Source organism: Athene cunicularia (assembly GCF_003259725.1).
Source record: "Athene cunicularia isolate RWA chromosome 3 unlocalized genomic scaffold, athCun1 chr3_part1, whole genome shotgun sequence".
Taxonomy (NCBI): Eukaryota; Metazoa; Chordata; class Aves; order Strigiformes; family Strigidae; genus Athene; species Athene cunicularia.
The window spans coordinates 67737638-67757667 of record NW_020799097.1 but is presented as its reverse complement, the minus strand read 5'-3'; positions in this window follow the sequence as shown (position 1 = coordinate 67757667).

Genomic DNA, 20030 nt, shown 5'->3' with positions numbered 1-20030 from the left:
GGGGGGGGGGGGAAAGTTATTCTGGTAAAGTAGAGCAGCTATTTTCCCAGCTGAATAGTAATGGGAGAATAATAAATTCTTGATTGCATTTTCTTGCTTTTTGACATTGTGTTTTAGATTTGTCATTTGTATATATTAATACGTAATCAGCTTTGCAATAAATTCTGTTTGGGAAACCATTTCTTGATGGTCGTGATAGATTTGTACATAGAAACATAAAGGCAGACATCAATAAGAAAGGCTTATTCAAGATGTAAAAATTAAGAACTTAACCAAAAATACTAGGTCTATTTGTAAGTTTAGCAAAAAAGGAGGAATTCAGACTTAAACAAGAGACATAGAACATAAAAATCCAAACTAACATATTTCAGTTTACTAAAAAAGAGACCATGCTCAGGCATTGCAGGAATATTGATAATGATGCTTTCCATCTGGGAGAAGGAGGATGATGGCAAAGAGTCAGTGTTGTGCCAGGTCTGGAAAAGAGAATCACCAGCTGTATGAGTGAAAGTCCATATATCATTCTCTCTCAGTTCCTGTGTCAAATCTGCTCTTTCCCAGCTCTTTCACCTCTCCCCTTTACCCTCCTCTCTCTAATAGTGGGACCTCCCAGGCACACACAGAAGAGCTACCCTGGATCTTACCTGCTGCTCACAGCATCTGATGCTATAACCTGACCCATCCTGCTCACAAGTTCAAGGCATACAGAAACAGTGCTTGTCTCCTTCCAATGATGAGCACAGCTTTTCCACTCCTTCACTCATCATACCTCCAACAAGTGATGCAAGTTGCCCAGGGGTGTCCATGGAGGCTAAAATATTAATGATTTCAGACTTGCACAAGTCTTGTTTTCTCCACATCCCCACAAAATCACATTTCTTGATTGGGATCTTGAGAAAACCCATCCAGATAAAGCCAAGGCTTAAGAAGTTGCTGTCTGTAGGAAGCCTTAAATAAGTAGCTTCAAATAGACACGTAACTTTTAGATTACTAAAACAAAGCTGAATCTCATCCTAAATGCTCGGTCCCTCATCAGGATGACTCCTTCAGCCCCTGGAGGTCTATGTTAGGAGGTCCACAAAGCCTGGTCACTTGGTGTCTCCCCTCAGGAGTTCATGTCTGCCAGGAGGTGAGAAAGGGATGAGAAACCTGTCTGCCTCTCCCTATGCCAAGCAGGTCAGCACTCCTCCTCTTTGCCGCCTTACTCTCCCAAACTGTTTTGAGTTCAAGAGCAGAGCAGGGGATATCACTTTGTTTTGTTTCTGGGGCAAACCCCCAGAGTGAGAGGCATTTCCCCCTTTGCAGCATTGCTCTGCCAGCTACTTGGCGTAATAGCACTCAGGGCAAGCCTTTCACAGTCAGGAGCTGAGTCAGCTTTTCTCCCGTTCACACATTTTGCAAACAGATGAAGATTTTCTTCAATGTCTTTGCTATTTGAAATTTTTCACAAAATCATTTTATATATGCAGCGCCTGTGCAAAGATTCTGTTGCATGTGTTAAAAATTTGGAATTCCAGCTCTTGAAACAGCATATTCTGCACACTGCATTTTCATAGCTTGATTGGAGCACTATGGCTGTGAATTGTATTAACCTTGACAAGGGCCAAGTCAAAATTTGCTTCCTGCCAATAATTGACAGTGTGAGCTGAAAATTCACCACTTTGTTGGAACATTTATGCCAGCAAATAGGTTTTCAGGTGTATTGCTGGTTTTCAAACACTCCGGTAATGAGTAACATATTAAACATCTAGACTGATTTATAGGAAACAAACCCAGAAGAGGTGCTGCTACCTCAGTCCAGGCTTATTTGCTAGCAGAATATGAACAGAAATGTTTTCTACCAAACTTGAATAGTGTATGTTACATGATCCCTCAGTCCATCTCTCTCAATTCAGATGGTTTTCTTATGAAGCAATTTCTAGGTCCCAGGCTGAACTCTTTGTTTTCTGGAAAGAAAAACAAAAAAAAATCAATTTGAGGGCTCCAATAGCTGGTAGACATTTTTATTACAGCTACAATGCAAGTATGTATTCAGAAGGATTTTTCAACACTCCTGGAGTAGTAATAAACAACTTCTTTACTGCCTGATAATGCAGAGATACTTACTTTCATCAAAATAAATCTTGAACAGGTTTCAGTACTCCTCCAAAATGAGAGGTTCAGGGACTGGGACAGGAAGACCTTGGGAGGGAATGATACTTTATTGATTTACTTAGGTAACTATTTTCTTGGCAGTACTTAGCATGGATGCAAAACACCTATTATGTGCTGACTGTAATTTTTTATAGCCCTCATTTAAAATGATGAAGTGGTTATTCCATGCTTGGTAAGGCTTTGTATGTTTTGTAAGACACGAGTCTGCTTCCAAAGGCTGCACAAGTGAGCATTCAGCCACAGATTTTCTGCTGCCTTTCAGACTGTCTGTGTTTCAGGTTTTATCTTAACACACCTGAAAAAGCGCCTTCCCCATTTGTGTCTTCATGAAAAGGTGTCCCAATGCCACTTACTACCTTTGCAATGAGGAGTAATAATATATCTTCTATATTATATCCACTACAAAACGAAGTCCTCCGTTTTCCTTCCCTCAGTGTATAAGGTCCCACTTACTCTCTTTAAAAATCACAATAAATCACAAAGAAGGGATTTGGGAAACAGCCTATATACAGCAGACACCAAAAAATCCCTCTTCACCTTCCATTTGCTCAAAGAATTACCCAGAAGGAAAAATTAGCATATGTCCGAGGCAAAAAAAAGTCTTGGAAATCATCAGTTTTAATTCTGTGGAAGGCCTGTCAAAGCTTATTTAAATAATTAATCCGTGTGACCCAAATGCTGCTGTCACTATCATTAACTGAGAGGATGCATGTAGACACCTTTCAGATAAGTATCCCTCTCTGCGCTCTCTCCACTGCCTCTCCAAAATTCAGAAGGAACAGGGTCACCAAGGGAGTAAAATGCTAACCTATTGTAAAGTTAACATCCTAATCCTCTTCGTGATAAGCTCAGCCCCCCTGTGCAAGCCCTTTCCATTGGCACAAAAGGAATATCGTTTGACAGGATCATGTGTTGTCACCTCCTGCAGCTCAGGGCAGTCTCAGATTGTGCCACAGGAACAAGAGGCAAGCAGGAGGCAGTTTTCACTTCCCGGGACTTTGAAACCTTACCCTGGCTCCCCCAGATGTGTAAGGGAAGGAAACAAATCACAAGGGAGACAAAAATCCCTCCCTTCTAACAAAGGGCCCATCACACCACCTCCAGTATACAGCTGTAGTCCATGTTCAACATGCAAAGCTTAAAATCATTCCTTATTAGCAACAGCCAAATGTGTATGAGTTAGGTGTTCATCAGCACAAGGACATCATCCTTGTCCCCTCATCACTGGTGAGCAGGTGTGGTTTGAGCCCAGAGGGCAACTGAGCACCACCCAGCAGTGCACTCACCCCTTTTCCCACAGGAAGAAAAAGCTGGGGAACCAAGATAAGTGCAGAGAGGGATGTCTCTCCCATTATGGTCATGGACAAAAGACAGACTCATTAGGGAAAAAAAAAAAAAAAGCCATCACTTTAATTCAAACACTAACAACAACATTTAACAGACAGAGTAGGACAGTGAGAAACAACATATTGAAAACACTGCCCCTCACCCCTCCCTTCTTCCCAGGCTCAGTTTTGTTCCTTCCCAGTGGTGGAGGAGGTAGGGAATGCTGGGCGCAGTCAGTCCATCACTCTTTCCTCCTCAAGGGGAGGCAGAATTCCTCGCATTCTTCTTATTCTCCAGCATATTCCCCTCTTACAGGAGAGTCCTCCACGAACCCTCTCTGTAGTGCATTCTTCCCATGGGCTGCAGCTGTTCCTGTGCTGCTCCAGTGTGGGTGACCCCAGGTGTTGCAGTCCTCCCAGAGCCAAACTACACCAGGGGCTTCTTCCCACAGAGTCCTGGCCTTCTTCGGGAGCAGTCGCCTGCTCCAGTGTAGGGTCCTCACAGGCCACAGGTAGAACACCGCTCCACCATGGACATCCATGGTGGCAGGGGGACAGCCTGCCATCTCACCACAGGGATTCTCTGCTCTGGCACATCTCCCCCACTTCTCTTCCTTTCTTCCACTGACCTTGGTGTTCACACAGATGTTCTCCTCACAACTTCTTCTCACAACTCCCACAACTCTTCCCAAATTCCCCTTCTTAAATAAATTCTTGCAGAGGCACAGCCACCATTACTAATCGATTCTGCCTTGGCCTGAGGTGGGTCTGACTTGGAGACAGGGGAGCTTCAAGAAGCTTCTCATAGGGGCCACTGCTGTATCCCCCTCCCCTGCTAACAAAAAAAACCAACAGACAAACCCAGCACAGAGGGGTACCCAGCAAGCATTGGCTGTTCAGGGTGAGGGCTCTCTGCCTGGACCTGACCAAACCAGATGAGGTCAGTCAGGAATGGGATCATTTTGCACTCCCTCTCCTTCTGGCTTTGACCGCCAATTCCACCATGAAGCTGAGAAATCTTTAGAAATCTGCTGCATATCCACTAGAGAAGCTTTTGAAGAGGTCATGGATTAGCTCTGATCAACATCCCTGTTGGGGGAATACATTTCTTTGTTTGCTTTCCTGGAAACAGAAGAAAGGAAACCAAATGAAGAAACCAACATGTGGGTTAAACATTCAGGTGGGAAATAGCAGTAAGAACAGATTTTGCTCTATGGTTTGCCCTATAACCAATCAAAGTCCACTTATGGTGAGATCAGTAAAAATACAAGACACTTAATGGAGGGTCAGGTGAGATGTTACTCAGAAAGTATTGTACATTACAAATGTTACATAGAAAAATAAAACACTTGATTAACTGATTCTGGCAGCCTGGCACACTACAAAACAAAAATTAACATATATCCTACACTCCTCAGCAATTACAATGTACTTAGTCTGGATTTTTTTTTTTAATAATATAACTGTAAAAAAATAACTTGAGAGTGGGATCATTAACAACAAGATGACAGAATTATTGAGAAGCCAGGGAAAAGAGAATTAGTTGGTAGATACCATCATTACACACTCAGATGCTAGTAGTGGCTCCCTGAAATTACAGCTGATGGCACAAGGTTGAAGCTGGTGCTGTGGATAAACATAAGTTATATTATAATATATAATAAATATAAGTTATATTATTAATGAAGGAGTTTTTCTACAGACTCAATTCATACTTGTGTTAAACCATGACAGTCTTCCTGTGCCATAAGTGCCCATCGTTGGGCCAGGGGGAGCTGCCCAGTGAGGCTGCCCCAACTCAGCCAGCTCCCTAGCCTTGCCCCCTGGGAATGAGGAGCACCCACAAGGATGCATTTTGTGGCACTGCAGAAGTAACAGCCAGACGTACCCAAAGCATAGATTTGGGGCTTACATGTCCTCTGAACCCACTCAGCTATGTGGATGGTCTGAAACCTTGCCCTCATGCTCATCTGTGAGAGGTGAAGAACCAAACCCCTACTGCTCTCTTGGGTGATGGGACTCAGCATGATACCTCCAGAGCTAGGAGCCATCTATTCCTCCTGCAGGGATCATCTGCCCTCATGTAGTTAAGGAGTTAATATTAACCATATGGTTGATTACAGCAATTATTACAAACACAATGTCTAATGAAGGCAAAAGTATGGTAAAATAATTAGACTTCATTATGACATTCACATTTCAAATTATGTTTCACTTATCCTATGTGAAAGATGAAAAATTCCTCCTGAAATGGATCACATTTAAACTTCCTCTGCGTTCTCCAAAGGAGAATGTTCAAAGTTCATGCAGCATTGGATGGAACGGGGAGATGTGTTTATGAAGTCCCAGAAGGTGAAACTACATGGGGCACCCAGGCTTCTTTGGGGTTTTTTGGACCATCCACAGCCTTTTCTTTTTGCACGTAACTCATAACTCAGTGCTCTAATAACTTATCTGGAAGCCTCAGAGGCAGTAAGGACCCTAGAAAAATTCCCAAGCTCCTTCAGTCCCTGTGCTATTTCACACATTTGAACCTACTCCCTCACACCAGCATCGCTCAGGAGGGTCTCTTTGAGCTTCTTTCTAAAGTCAAGCATGACCCAGAGCTCTCAAGGGCAGTGCCATCTTCTACTGCTTGAAGAGTCCCTTCTCCTTGGCTTCCCTAAGCACGAACATCTGGCCCGAGTCAATTTTAATTTACAAATAGCAGTCCCATTTTAGAAGTTTGTAACACATACTCGCACATAAAATATTGGCTGCAGTGGGAGAGGGAAGTTTCAGGTTGGTGCATTTGTCACAGTGCTCAAAATTCCAGCTGTATTGATTTGCTCAATTCATTTTACAGTGCTATTTTCATTAGCTAATCCTGAGGAGTTTGCTGCACTGTATCTATTAAGTATACACTCGCACACACATACATTCAGAGTGGGAGAGGACAGATTTCATTAAAGTGCACCACAGATGGGAAGGTATCCAAGTCACTTCCAATACATTATGTTAGCTCAACTGGAGGTTTTTCCTTAGAGTTCACACAGTTCATGGTTAAAGCTTTTCTTTTGATGGCCTGAGTCATGCACTCCAGTATGTGCTTCATGATCACTGCCTGCTAGCTGGGAAATATTTATGCTATGTGGCTTAAACTTTGGCATGAAAATTATTTTGACAAAACACACGGTAAGAGCACTTGGTCTGCACTACTTCATGTCAAAATGAAAGTGTTTTTCACATGGCCTCTTGCTTTATTCACTGTAACAACTCAGTGGCAACCTGGAGGGTTAATCAAGAACCTGTGTATGAATGGATGCTCTTCACATAACCTGAAGCCATTTCTTCTGCATACAGCCACTGATGATAACTTAGGGACGGCTACTGTAGCGTTTTGTCATCTCTGCAGGCACATGGCACATTGCGAGAATGAAAATAACCTAATTTAAAACCAAAATTGCTTTGATACACACCTGGCAGGGTCCAGAGCCCATTTCTGTGGTGGGTTCCCAGCACTTTCCCCTGCCAAAAGCAACACTGACAGCTTGGAAAGAGCCTGGTCTTCTACAGGACCAGCAGCAGCAGCAGAACTGAACTGCAGGCATCCACCTCCAGCTCATCCACAGCCCTCCAGGGCAGCAGCAGGTCCCCCCATGTCCTGCCACTGCTCTGGTTCCCTCCTTGCGTGAGCCCTGTCTCTGAGAGCAGGCAGTGAGGCACAGCCACGGCACCCATCCAGGGTTGCTGATGTGTCTCATGCCTGATAACTCTCGTCAGGGGAAAAAAGCACTCAGCACAGGCAGGATTTGAAATTACAGCAATATACATAAGCAGATGGGAGCCATCCTCCCTTGCAAAGTAAATTCCAGCCAGCAGCCAGTGCTACTGGTGTCTGAATAACGTAATGACAGTGTCCAGAGGAAAGCTCGCCAGATCATTAGTTGTTCCATGTATCAAATCACACCCCTTTGTAACTCCCTGGGTGCCATAGCAGGGCACCATACAAACTGCAGAAACCCCAGCAAGGGCCCCAGGACAGCAGGACGGAGGGGTCAGCCCAGCACTCCATGCAAATATTTTTCTTTTTCAACATCCTCAGCACCACGTGTTTCTCTCTATTGTGCCATTTCTGCACAGGCAGGGTCCTTCTGCATCCATTGCCCACCTCAGGACTTTCCTGATCTGCTGCCAAACACTGTCTGTCTCACATTGCCCCTGCCACCCTCCCCAGTCCCTGACCACAGGGGAGAGGGCCCTAACCAGAGAGGAGTCCTGGGGCCTCACCCTCAAGGACCCCTAAGACACTTGTCCAAATTTTCCAGTGAGGAATTCCATGTGCCCTTTAAAGAAATCATGTGATGAAATTGCTCTCATTATTCACACAGTTCAGCCTAGACATGATTGGCCCCAAGAATTTACCTTGCTGTGCAAGGTACTTCCAGGTGGCAGTAGTGTGTACTGCAGGATGCTCTCTCCTTGGTGAGGAGACAAGCAGAAAGGGATGGCAGGGCTTTGAAGCAAGTATATTTTTCCCAAAAGGTGAATCAGTATTTCTTTTCCAAAGTGACCTCAGTTGAATAAATCATTAATTCAATAAATGTGCAAAGAGTAAGCCATGGAATTTTCAAATGCTATTCAGGCACATGAAGTGCAGAAATGCCTGTGTCTGCTTATAGGAGCTATATTACTACAAATAGGGACAGTGCACACAATCACTGTCAAGTAGAAATATTTTCCAGCAACTCACAGGTAGGAGTTCTTGAGGACTTATGTTTACCCTATATGTAAAAAGAGTAAATACAGTCAACTCATAATACTCTGTACTGGTTTTGGCTGGGATAGAGTTAATTTTCTTCATAATATCTAATAAGGGGCTATGTTTTGGACTTGTGCTGAAAATAGTGTGGATAATACAGAGATGTTTTCATTACTGTTGAGCAGTGCTTACACAGAGTTAAGGCTCTGGGACAGCTGACCTCAGCTGACCAAAGGGATATTCCATACCATATGACATCATGCTCAGTATATAAAGTTGGGAGAAGAAGAAGGAAAAGATAGACATTCAGAGTGATGGCATTTGTCTTCCCAACTAACCGTTATGTGTGATGGAGCCCTGCCTTCCTGGGGATGGCTGAACACCTGCTTGCCGATGGGAAGTGGTGAATGAACTCCTTATTTTGCTTTCCTTGCACGTGCAGCTTTTGCTTTGTGTATTAAACTGTCTTTATCTCAACGCACAAGTTTCCTCACTTTTACCCTTCCTCTTCTCTTTCCCATCCCACTGGAGGGGAGTGAGCAAGTGGCTAGGTAGTGCTTAGTTGTTGGCTGGAGTTAAACAACACAGTCACTGAGAGATGCAGACTTTTTATTCATTCACAGTATTTGGAAAGACTTTTCATTGTTATAAAATCCGCATTCACCTAGGGCAGTTTTCAGACCATTCACAGTTATCTGAGGTTGGAGCCTTGGAAAATTGCTACAGGGTGAGAAGGAATGAAGATGCATAGGTTCCCTAACAGCCGAGATTCTGAATTACATCACTGTTCCATAAATATATTCATTTTATTCATGTTCATTCCTGAAAGAATTTACTGCACCAAGGATGTCATCTTGACTATGCATCTTAGAATTGATCATTTCCCCAATTAAGCTGTTCAGGCCTCAGACTTAAAGAGCTGTCACAGCTGCTGCAAGCTGATTTATCTCCTGATGACGGGCAGAGCTCCTGACCAAAAATTATTAATGACAGAGCTTCTTCTTTTGAAATAACCTTAACCCGAGCATATATCTTTTTAGTCACATTAATATCTGAACATACCCCCAATTCTTAGCCAGGTGTTAAATGGATGTAAAATCCTAAACCTTAGTCTTTTAATACAGAGCCTTTCAAATGAAGAATAAGAGATTAATCCAGCCCTATTTTGTGCCAGGCTGAACAGCAACTGCTGCTGCTTCATAGGAAACACAGGCTCTGAACAGGTCTTTGTTTTACATTGCTCTGCTTCCCAGGCAGCTCTGGTACCACAGTGCCACGGAGATCCTCGTTGCGAGACATGACTTCCACAGGCTGGGCAGGGAAAGGATTCACCCCAACAGAAGGCGCAAAGATGAAACACAACAAGAGCCCATTCTTCAGTTCAGGACAGTTATTTCGTTTTAAGCCTCCTTTATGGTTTAACACCACTCCCACTGAAGTCAACAAGGAGTCCTGCCATCAGCATCAGCAAGGCAAGAAATGAGCCCTTCATCAGCATGGTTTTGTGACCACCACTACAGCAGTTGGGACCCACTGCACTGCCCTGGCCAAGAGAACTTTATCACGTTTAATTGTTTCCCAAATTTTAATGTAAAATAAATTGAAGGGACATTGTTTCTGAGGGCTGTTTCATAAACAGAATGGCTTGAGTCTGTACAAAGTCTTAGACAGCAGGATCCTGACTTGGTCAAGTTTTCTTGTACTGTGAATGCATAAAAGGATACAGGCACAAAGTCAAATCAAATTTCCTCTGATTTGAATGGCCCTAAAATCGTTTGCACCTAAATATTCCCTTCACAAATGCCAGTGAGTGTGAGATAATTCACACATTCAGCTGAACAGTTAGTTCTACCATGTTCCAGATATATGTCAAAACTTCCACTTAAACTTTTGTTTTAATTAGTTTAAAAATTCATCCAAATGTTTAAAAGTTTTAAACAGCTAAGTGTCTTTCTTATTATTCAGTCCTCTTATTATTCATTTTCAAAAGGCCCTCTGACACCTATCAAATCTGATAGACGGAGCAGTGATTTCTCTCAGGCGAGTGTAAATCTTACACCACTTCCCACATGATATTACTTTCCACATGTCTGATGGCTCTGGAAACAAGTAATCAAATTAATAGGACTATTTAACTTTCATTCATATCTTAGCTGCCACCATAAATTTCAACCGTCAGAAGATGGTAAAATGTTAGTTTTGCTTTATTTAGAGGAGATATTCATTTTCACAGCTTCTGCGTTATTAAACCCAGAAGCTTATTTCTTGGGTAAGATTGTATGATTCACACTGACAGCAATTTCAATAACCACTCCAAACCTTTACTATTTACATTTGGTTTTGTGCACAGGTCATATTCCCGGCATTAAAAGTTTATGATGATTTAATAGGAAGACTGTAAATATAATCTACCTGTGTTTAAAAACTTCAGTGGTTAAAAAAATACAATGGGAGAACCAAATGCAGCAACACAGTTCCTCAGCTGATCCACTGAGTTCCTCCTTGGCAATATTCATTACTGGGAACATATCAAAACTGTCCTCTGCTTACTGTGCTGGCTTCTCACTGCCTATTGTAGCAGGTTCATTATGTCATTATTCATCTGCAAAATGCCCAGTAGTCTCAGCCTAGGATATGTAAGGAATCACATTACTTTTCAGGAACAAGTTTTGCTGTCTTCTGCTCTGCTGTGGCTCAGTGGAAATAGCACAGAGATCTGCTGATCCAGGGCTGAAGAACTGAGGGTGTGATGAAGGCAATGCAAAAGTCATTAACTACTGCAAATTTACGATTTTTCACTCCTTAGACGAGGTGCAGTAACAGCCTGCCTGTGTGCTCTGAGTCCATCTCAGTCACAGACTGAAACTTTTTAATTTAAACCACTATGATTCACACCACTTGTTCCCCACTGCCCAGTCCAAGTGAAGGGCAGATTTTCAACCTACACATTGCCAGTAACAGCTCCTTGCGTATTTTAGTAAAATATTAGGCAAGAATCTTCCCTTTCTTTCCCCTTCAGCCTCCATCCACACATACAAACCATTCCCTCAAGAAGAAAAGCAGAAAAGAAAGTGTGATGGTTGCTATCAACATTGCTTCACACAACTGAGTGGACAACAGCTGTAAACCATGGTGGGTGGGTGTGACGTGCCCAGTAGCATGAACAAAATAGCACCTCACCAGTTTTAGGCAAATATCTTGAAACATACAAAGTGGATATTGGTTGCAGTGAGGAACCCGCACAGTGACTAAATAGAGTCAGAGTTGAAAAGTGCTTGAGCTGTTCTGCATTGTCATAATAAACTGTTTGCAAAAAAAGATTATGGGTCTTGTGACATGATAGTTTGGCATTTGCAACTTAAAATTACATTGGACATTTTGCAGTTTTATGATATTGCAAATTCAGGCTTGGTTGGCTATCCATTATCATCTTACTTCTTTCAGAATTACTGTTTTCCAGGTTTCTTCTTCCTCTTGGAGATATGTGTTTCAGATTATTTTCCCTCAGATTTATTATCTTGCAGTTTTCCGGGATGAATCTCAGTTTCTATAAAAACCCCTGCCTACCTTTATAATCTCTTTAGGTCTTTTTTTATTATCTCATTTTCTCTCTAGTCCTCCTAATTCAATATCCTCTGAATTTTGTAATCATGCTCTTCTCACTTTTTTCTTTTAGATCATTAATGATGGTATTTAATACAACCTCTCCTTACACCACTTCTGAAGTACTGCATGATCATAATAATGCTTAGCTTTTAGAAAGCACAATGTATCCATAACTCAAAAAGCATTTAATATGTCAGGAAAATGCTGTTACCCCATATTACAACCAAAGATGCAAATGGTGCAGGCACTCACAAAAGCTGGTTTCCTTTCCCTATGCTTCATCTAAAGTGAAGGAACAGAGAGATACAAACTTCTCTAGAGCTCATTTTTGAGTGGCTAAATGAGCTTTCTACTTGAACAGCCCTTTAGGGGACCTCAACTCCTCTACAGGGAGTCAGAAAGATTCTGGCAAATACTCCTGGGGAATCTACCTTGTCAAAGGAGATCTGGGATCTGAATCAAGCTTGGTCTACCCTTTGCCAAGTGGAGTGTACTACTCTTTCCATCCCTGCTTAGAGAAGGGACAATTTTCTGTGTTGGGAAACTTATGTATCAACAAAAAGGAATTAATTTCCCAGTTCAGTTTGAGTATATCTTCAGTATTTTTCCCAGATGAAAAACTGAAACTTTTACTTCCCTGTTTTCATTAAAAAGATGTATAATGATGACGTGAAAGACCCTGTTCAATATGTCTTCACAGAGCACTGTCTGTGGCTTCCTAGACCACGAGTGGCCCATTTGCCACAGCCTGGAAAGCGCTGACAGAAGCTGATGGTTTTTGTGATCTACGCAGTTTGGGGGGAGGACAGAGAAACCTTCCCCCAAACTGAGTAGATCCCCACCCACTGGTCCGAAGATTGATATCACCTAGCCCAGATATGCTCAGCCCTTCCAGTCCCCTTGTCTATATAACCTCCTGTTAAGCCTCTGGAGTGAACAAATTTCTCAGATAGTATCTGTCCCACAGCACAGTTGTTTTATCTACAATATGGTATGGATGAAGAATGGGCATGTTGGAGGAAAAAGGTGCTAAAACTGGTGCTACCTGGACTTCCCAGGTGGGTACTCCTGAACACCCTTCAGGACCAGGACTCAAATAGCCAGCTTTGACTCCAGTCCCTGCCACTGGAAACTGAGAAAGTCAAAAACAAATCAAAATGAATGTGTATAGGTCACAGTTGCTGGGTTTCTCTCCAACATACCCATTAGCTTCTTACCTGAATCTCTCTTTTATTGCCCAAGGAATAAACTGCAAATGCCTAAGAAATACACAGGCCACTGGCATCGGGCCTCCTCAGCCCTCTCTCAAATCTGGAAGATCCTGAACCATTACGGAACTGCCTGGCAGCAACCATGTGAGTATTAGCAGACCCAGAGCAGCTATTCAGTCTAGCTGGAAACATGGAAAGACATATCTGCCACTGCCTTGTGAGCAAATGCTTTTCCATCTCCCCCCTGCTAGCCGCACCGGGCGCAGGGGCACAGCTGGCAACTGCTCCCCCTGAGGCTTCATGCCTGGCTGGGGCACACAAATAGCTGTGCAGTCCCATCTTGCCTCCATGTCTCATGGTGAAGGTGGTTTGTTGGTCTGTGAACTAATCCCACCATTTCAAACCACCTTTTGTTCTGAGCATTCGGTGTTTTCAGATGTACCGTGTGCCCGCATATCCCACTGAAATACGGTTGTGCTGACTGCTTCTGAAAGGGTGATGGATAATCAATCAGATGTGAAAACAGACAAAATAAGAAATCTCTTTTTGAAAGTCATAGCATAAAAGCTCTTCTCCTGAGCACTGTGTTTCACCTGTAGTTTTGGGAAAACTGTCTCAGACCAGAAAAAAATACATGGAAAGAGACACTCATTTCAGTCAGAAGTATCCTCTGGTGGCCAAAACATATTTGGTATCTTCTTCACATAAGATGAAATAAATAGTAAGATAATATTTTCAACAGCTTTCCAGTTTAAAATAAATAAATAAATAAATAAGTTATGACATCCAAAAATCCAACAACCACTGTTAATTTCTGCTGCTATTTCACACTTCGGCCATATACTTTGGATTAGCATTAAGTTACTATTGACTGGCTAGTGTTAGCAGCATTCTGATAGCAGCAGTGATGTATTACAGGTATTTTTCAAAGATGGAAGGAGGTTTGCCCCACTTTTTTTGGCCAAATTTCCATCTAAATAATTAGATTCTGAATGCCTGAAGTGTCAAAGGCTTTATTTGGGTAAGATATTAGCTTCTTGCCATAAAACCAGAAAGTAATTTTTTTTGCATCATTAAACAACTGCCATTATCCACATGAAAAGTAGCTCTATGTTGCTGATCGATGAAATAAATTATTACCTCATACCCCCATCACCATATTTATGGAGGCAATGTCCACACTATTGATAGCAAGACCATAGGATAATTTTGTCATTTACTTCACTTAACATGACCCATGCCTACAGTCCCCCTGTCAGGAAATTACTCTAACACCCCAACACTACAAGGAGCTGCAAACATGCAGGAACTCTTGTGCATTTAGCAAAACAACCTGTGCAAGCACATTAAGATTAGATGAAGGACTTTTCATTCCCTGCTATGATTTAATTAGGTAAAAATCTGTAGGGAACAAAGCTGACCAGAAACTTCTTATAGCAGAGCTCTTGCTAGAGCATGGGCTTCATACACCTCTTTCTTTCTGTAAAAACCTAGACAACCAGCTCCCACTTGCAAGAACGTAACATGGGACTAGAGGATTATCCGTCACAATTCAAACTCAATTCTCTGATAATGGTAATAGTGTTCCAGTGTTAGAAGTGATAGACTTACATAATTAGCTGCAAGTGCTATTTCTGTGTGTGTAAAATCTTTTAATTATTTCCTTTTTAATTATTTTAAATTACCTAATAACTCTTTGGCAAAGAGGGATGTATGGGAGGGAGGTAGCGCGAGCCCGCCATCATTATGAAAGCTTTTCAAGGGCTCCATTATGTGCTGTGTGCATCTGACTCTTTGTAGCATGAGTCACCCACAAAGTCTTGAGCCATCAAGTAATTAAGGTTCCTTAATACAGAGTGGGAGGCGAGGAAGTAATATCATTTGTCGTTATGATCAGTCACATTCCTACAAGTATATATCATAACTGTTTTATAAATGGATTATTAGCAAATCAGATTACAGCACTAATTATTTCTCCCAGCATTTCCCTTACCCATGTGCCATGGACTCATTTACTCCCCAGTACTACTATACTCCTCTCCCATCTGTTTTCTTCCCCTTTTGCTATCTCACACATACACAGTCATTTATGTAAACTCACCCAGGACAGGAAGAACTCAACAATAGCTGTTATCAACACTTCAAAGCAATAAACATTGCTGGTTGTCACTGGAAATCTTTCTGAATGGTTAAGGCAGCAGTGGCCTAGGTACAACAAGGTGGTCATAACCCAGTTCTGCGCAGAACTGTAAAAATGGAATTCGCAACACAAAGCCATCTCCATGCTGACAAGCATTCTTAGAAGAAAGGACAAGAATTGGCAGTCCTGAAAAGAAAACCACCTTTCTCAGCTTTACTGGAGAAAACAGGGCTGTTAGGTAAGACATGTTAGGTAACTTTTTTCCCTTTCTAATGAAGACCAAGCCCCAGAGAACTAGATTATTCCAGCAAAAAATAAAAGGCAGGACAAAGTTAAACAAGAGCTGATGAAAGGAGCAGAGCGGAGGGGTAGGAATTAAAGCAAACTAAAGGAAAACATAGGTGGAATCATAGGTCAAATTTACTACACACAGTCAATGAAATCTGTTACAATTTTCAAGAGCACCCACAGGATTTAGCAGCCCTGAGGAAGTGTAATCATTGTGACAGTCAAATTTTCACAAAAAGAACAGAGATTTAGATGTTTCTGTTTTGCACACCCTACAAAATTCATTAAAATCATTAAGCCAAAGCCTGAAATGGTGCACAATGTGAAAGCTAAGGCAAAATTGCTCCTCTGCTCTCCTTCCCAGCAGTGTAAAACACAATTTCTGTCACATATTTCCTAAAGAGTAAAGGAAAGAGCAAAAATTAATGGGTTGTGAGACCACAGTTCTGTCAATTCTCAAACCTTGCTTTTGCCATTACCAGAAGGAAAGGCAATGGAGAAGATGGTGCAGTGTTTGAACAAATTCCTTTGACAGCTAGTAAGGTTTGATTAACACTACCCCAACTGTTTGCTAAAGAGGGATGAAAAGTGTTAAAAGATGCTGGGTTTAGGGTCAGCAATACTGCAATTTGCAATGGACTTCTGCTTAATCTCTGCTTAATCTCCCCATCAGGAGGTGCTGAAGCTGTCCCCTTAACAACACAGCTGATCTCTCCATTGCTACCAAAGCATTGCTTCTGTTGGATCTCCTCTCCTCCCGTTTCAACTACATGATATGCACATCAAGGCAAAAATCCATCTTTCCACCCATAAATAGAGCTACCATATATATTTCAAGGCAGGGTGATATACCAGCAGCAAAAAAAAGAGGCAATAAAGGGGGAACATACACCCATGTCCAGAATGACTGTTGGTTTCCACTTTGTATGCCTGCCTCTCCAGGCTGGACAAAGTTTTCCCATGTTCAACTCTGCCACTAGCTCTGCAGGAAAGAGGAACAAAAGCCTGGTGCAGCCTGATGCATCAACCCCAGCCACAAGGATCCCACCAAGCCAACATTTCCTTGGTGCATGGCCCAGCAGTTTTCAGGGCTCCCTGAGAGGGACACACTGGGGGAGGGTGCTCAGTGCCTCTATTTGCCTTCGTAGACATTTTGCATATGTTTTTGAGCAGAGGTGTCTCTGGCTGGCCGGATTCACAAGTGTCGGCATCCCACGTTCCACCTCTCTGGGACAATGTGACTGAAAAGTGTAATTCTCCCTCTTCACCCATCCCAGCTAACCTGAAGATGATGGCCGAATTTCTGCTGGCCAAAGAGCATGGGTTCATCCACAAATACTTTCCGCAACACTGGCTCTATCTCTCAGTAGATCAGGCTTGATTCTCTTTAAATATTTCTATGGTACCATTTTAATCAGTAATTACACACAAAGCACAGTCATAAACCCCTTCTAAAGTGAGTTCCCCTCACTGGTGCTGAAACAATAGCATACGCCTATGGTATGGGCAAATGCCTCAACTCTACTCTCTCTAAGGTACTACTTCACAATGTTAAACCTATAAAACTCAATCATACTCTAGCCTGGGAGAAAAATTCAGAGAAAACTCTGGAGGAGTCAATTTATTTGGAAGTTAACCAGACATATTTCAATCTCGATTGGACATCTTGAGACACAACATAAATTTTTATATAGGTTATTTGATTCTCACACCTCATAAATTAAATAGAATGATCTCTGATATATCTAATGCCTGGTGGTAAAACTGTGGAAGGATGGATTTCTGGTACATTTGTTTCCAGTGCCCTGCAGTTAGGTCCTTCTGGGTATCAGTTAAGGTTAACGTGAAATGAGGGGCAGTGACAGGAGACAGTTTCAAGTCCTGAGTAATTTGTAAAGGAAAGTCAGCTTGCTAGGACCAGCCTACCAGCCACTCTGCATAGGACAAAGCTATCAGTGAGTTAGCTATTGGTGCCAGGCTCTAGGCAAAATTGCCGCAAAAACATAGAAAGCTGGAGCATTGTTTGGCAAGTTGAAAGCAAACATTCCAGGAAAAAACTGTTTCCATAACACAGCTGGATGACTAATTTATTAGGTTCATTTACCTCGTCCAAAGTCGCTCACAGCTTTCCCTGTATTTGCCATTTGAGCAAGCCAATAATAAAGTTTGATCTTAAGCTGCAAATGGTATGAAAATCCAATTAAATTGTAACTTGAAAATGTCTTAGCTGAATACAGAGTGGGCTAGCCATCTAAATCCCATGGTGGGTCTTTGTGTCTTTGACTAGACAACACAGAGAGAAAGTAACACAGCATGTTACAACTCAGAATTTGACCCACGTTGACTAGCTGCATGTTTCATCCAGTCAGGAAGAGAAATGACACCACTTATGGACTCGTGGTCCATAACTAGACACAACCTGCATGTGACTCATTGTATAAGCACACTACTTGTGTCTCCAAATGTACAGTTAAAAACTGCTTTCTGTAAAACTCAAGATAAAATACTACTTTTTCATAATCCCTCAAGTAAAACTCTTTGTGTTCCCAGGAAGCAAATGACATCACATGAAAATTCATATGTAATATGACTACAAGTACTTATATTAATAAGGAGATCAATTTAACTCTGAAGCAGAAATTTATGTCCCTGTGCTACATTAGGGATATAAGAGGAGTGGTATCTGTTATACAATAGCAGTAATATTATGGATGAAGTTATACTACAATCAGAACTGGCATGTGTCTTATATGCAATAACAAGGCTCACAGATGTCATCAGCAGACACTTAAGTCATACTGATTACCACCAGCAAAAAAGTATGCTTCAGGTATTTTGGCCACTTGCTCCCATATTATTGGTACCCTCTTACTTTCTCCCACTGCTTCTCTATTTTTTTTTTACTTTTTTCCTTCCCCTTTTACTTTTCATTCTTTGTTTCTTTCTTCCTTGCTTGCTTCTGAATCTGTTTCCCATTAGCAATTCCCACATTTTCCTTCAACAGCTTAATTTCTTTCTCAACTCATTATCAAACTAGGCTTGACTGGTCATATTATAGCAAGGTTATCATTGCTGGCAGTAGGGAACTGCATTTGTTGAATTAGGAGGTCTCTTCCAGTCTTGTAATTCTTTCTTGTTCTCTAGTTCATTTGACAAAAAGTGGTCATTTTGACAGCAATTTGTATTATTAGGCTTCAGAGTGAACATCTCGGTGCAGTGCAGTGCAAAGGAGGAAAAGGTGGGAAGGAATTCATTTTTCCCAGAGCTCTCATTTCACATAAGGAAGATAACTCTTTATCTGTTATGCTTATCTTGCTTTTAAAGGTTGGCTTTGTAGCCAGGTGGGTAAGCAGCATATTATTTCTAAAGTAAGCATGTTTTCAAGCTTCATGTGCCATATGGCCCACAAAGAAGTAAAACTCCAGCCTATGGGCAGGTTGTTCAAGACCTCTGCTCTAGGCAGCTGTGTGCAGCTCTGAATTCTTGGTATGTTTTTCGGAAATGCGTTAATTTTTATGCATTCTAATTTGACTAAGGTCCTTCTCTTGGCAACCAGTCATTATCAGACCCCTTTCTGATCAGCAGGGGACTAATACAACCTGGGAGCCACAGCCCAGGCAATGGAAAACATTACAGGCGCAATGGAGGACATATTTGCAAAGAATATCTTCTGCACCTGGACTCCATTTATTAAGTTTGCAGAAAGGACAGCTCCTGCCAAGAAGCCAGACACTCTGACCTTGTTTGAACCTGCCTGGTGCCTGCAGAGAGGGATCTGTAGCAAGCGGGAGAGAAGGAGGGGCACAGAGCACACTGTTGCTCCTCGGGGACTCGCTGCAATATATGGGGAGTTTATGTTCACAGAGTGTTTTACTTTTAAAGCCTGTATTCTTTCATCTCGTCACAGGCTATAACTTTGCTATTGAGCTATATTGCTGTGTCTAGTCAGGGCGTGTGTTTGTATGCTGGTGTCAATCATTTCTTTTTGTACCCTTCATCAGCTGCAGCTCGTGGAGTGGCAGGTGGTTCTTGCTCTCCACTCTATTGATGCTGCTTGGTTTTATTATATCATTTTTCCCCCTCCTCAAGCTTTATAACCTATCAAGGTCTAAAGTCTCTAATAAACAGAAAGTTAAAAGGGGAAAAAAAAAATCCCAGTGCACAAAGTTAATACAGCTTGGATTCAATACCCAGCTCATCTTCAGCAAGGCTCTAGTTTTCCCACCATGACATGAAATTGAACTTATCCCATAATGTGGTTCTCATTTAGGATTTAAAGATGTTAGCATTCCACACAAGTCTTAATGATCATGCTTGGCTCTCAGACACTGCAGAGATAAGTGTCCTGCAAATAGCTAAGCTGGATAGATACAGATACTGTAAAAGCAAGATCCTTCAAACAACAGATTACCTAACCAGAGTATTATCTTTCCAAACAAATAAGATATTTACTTACTCCTTTTACAAAAGGAGAAAAAAAAAAAAAAAAACAAACCCAAGAATAAGAAAAAAATCTCCTTCCTCACATGACTGAGATGTCTACTACTTAAAACTGCTCCTTCCAG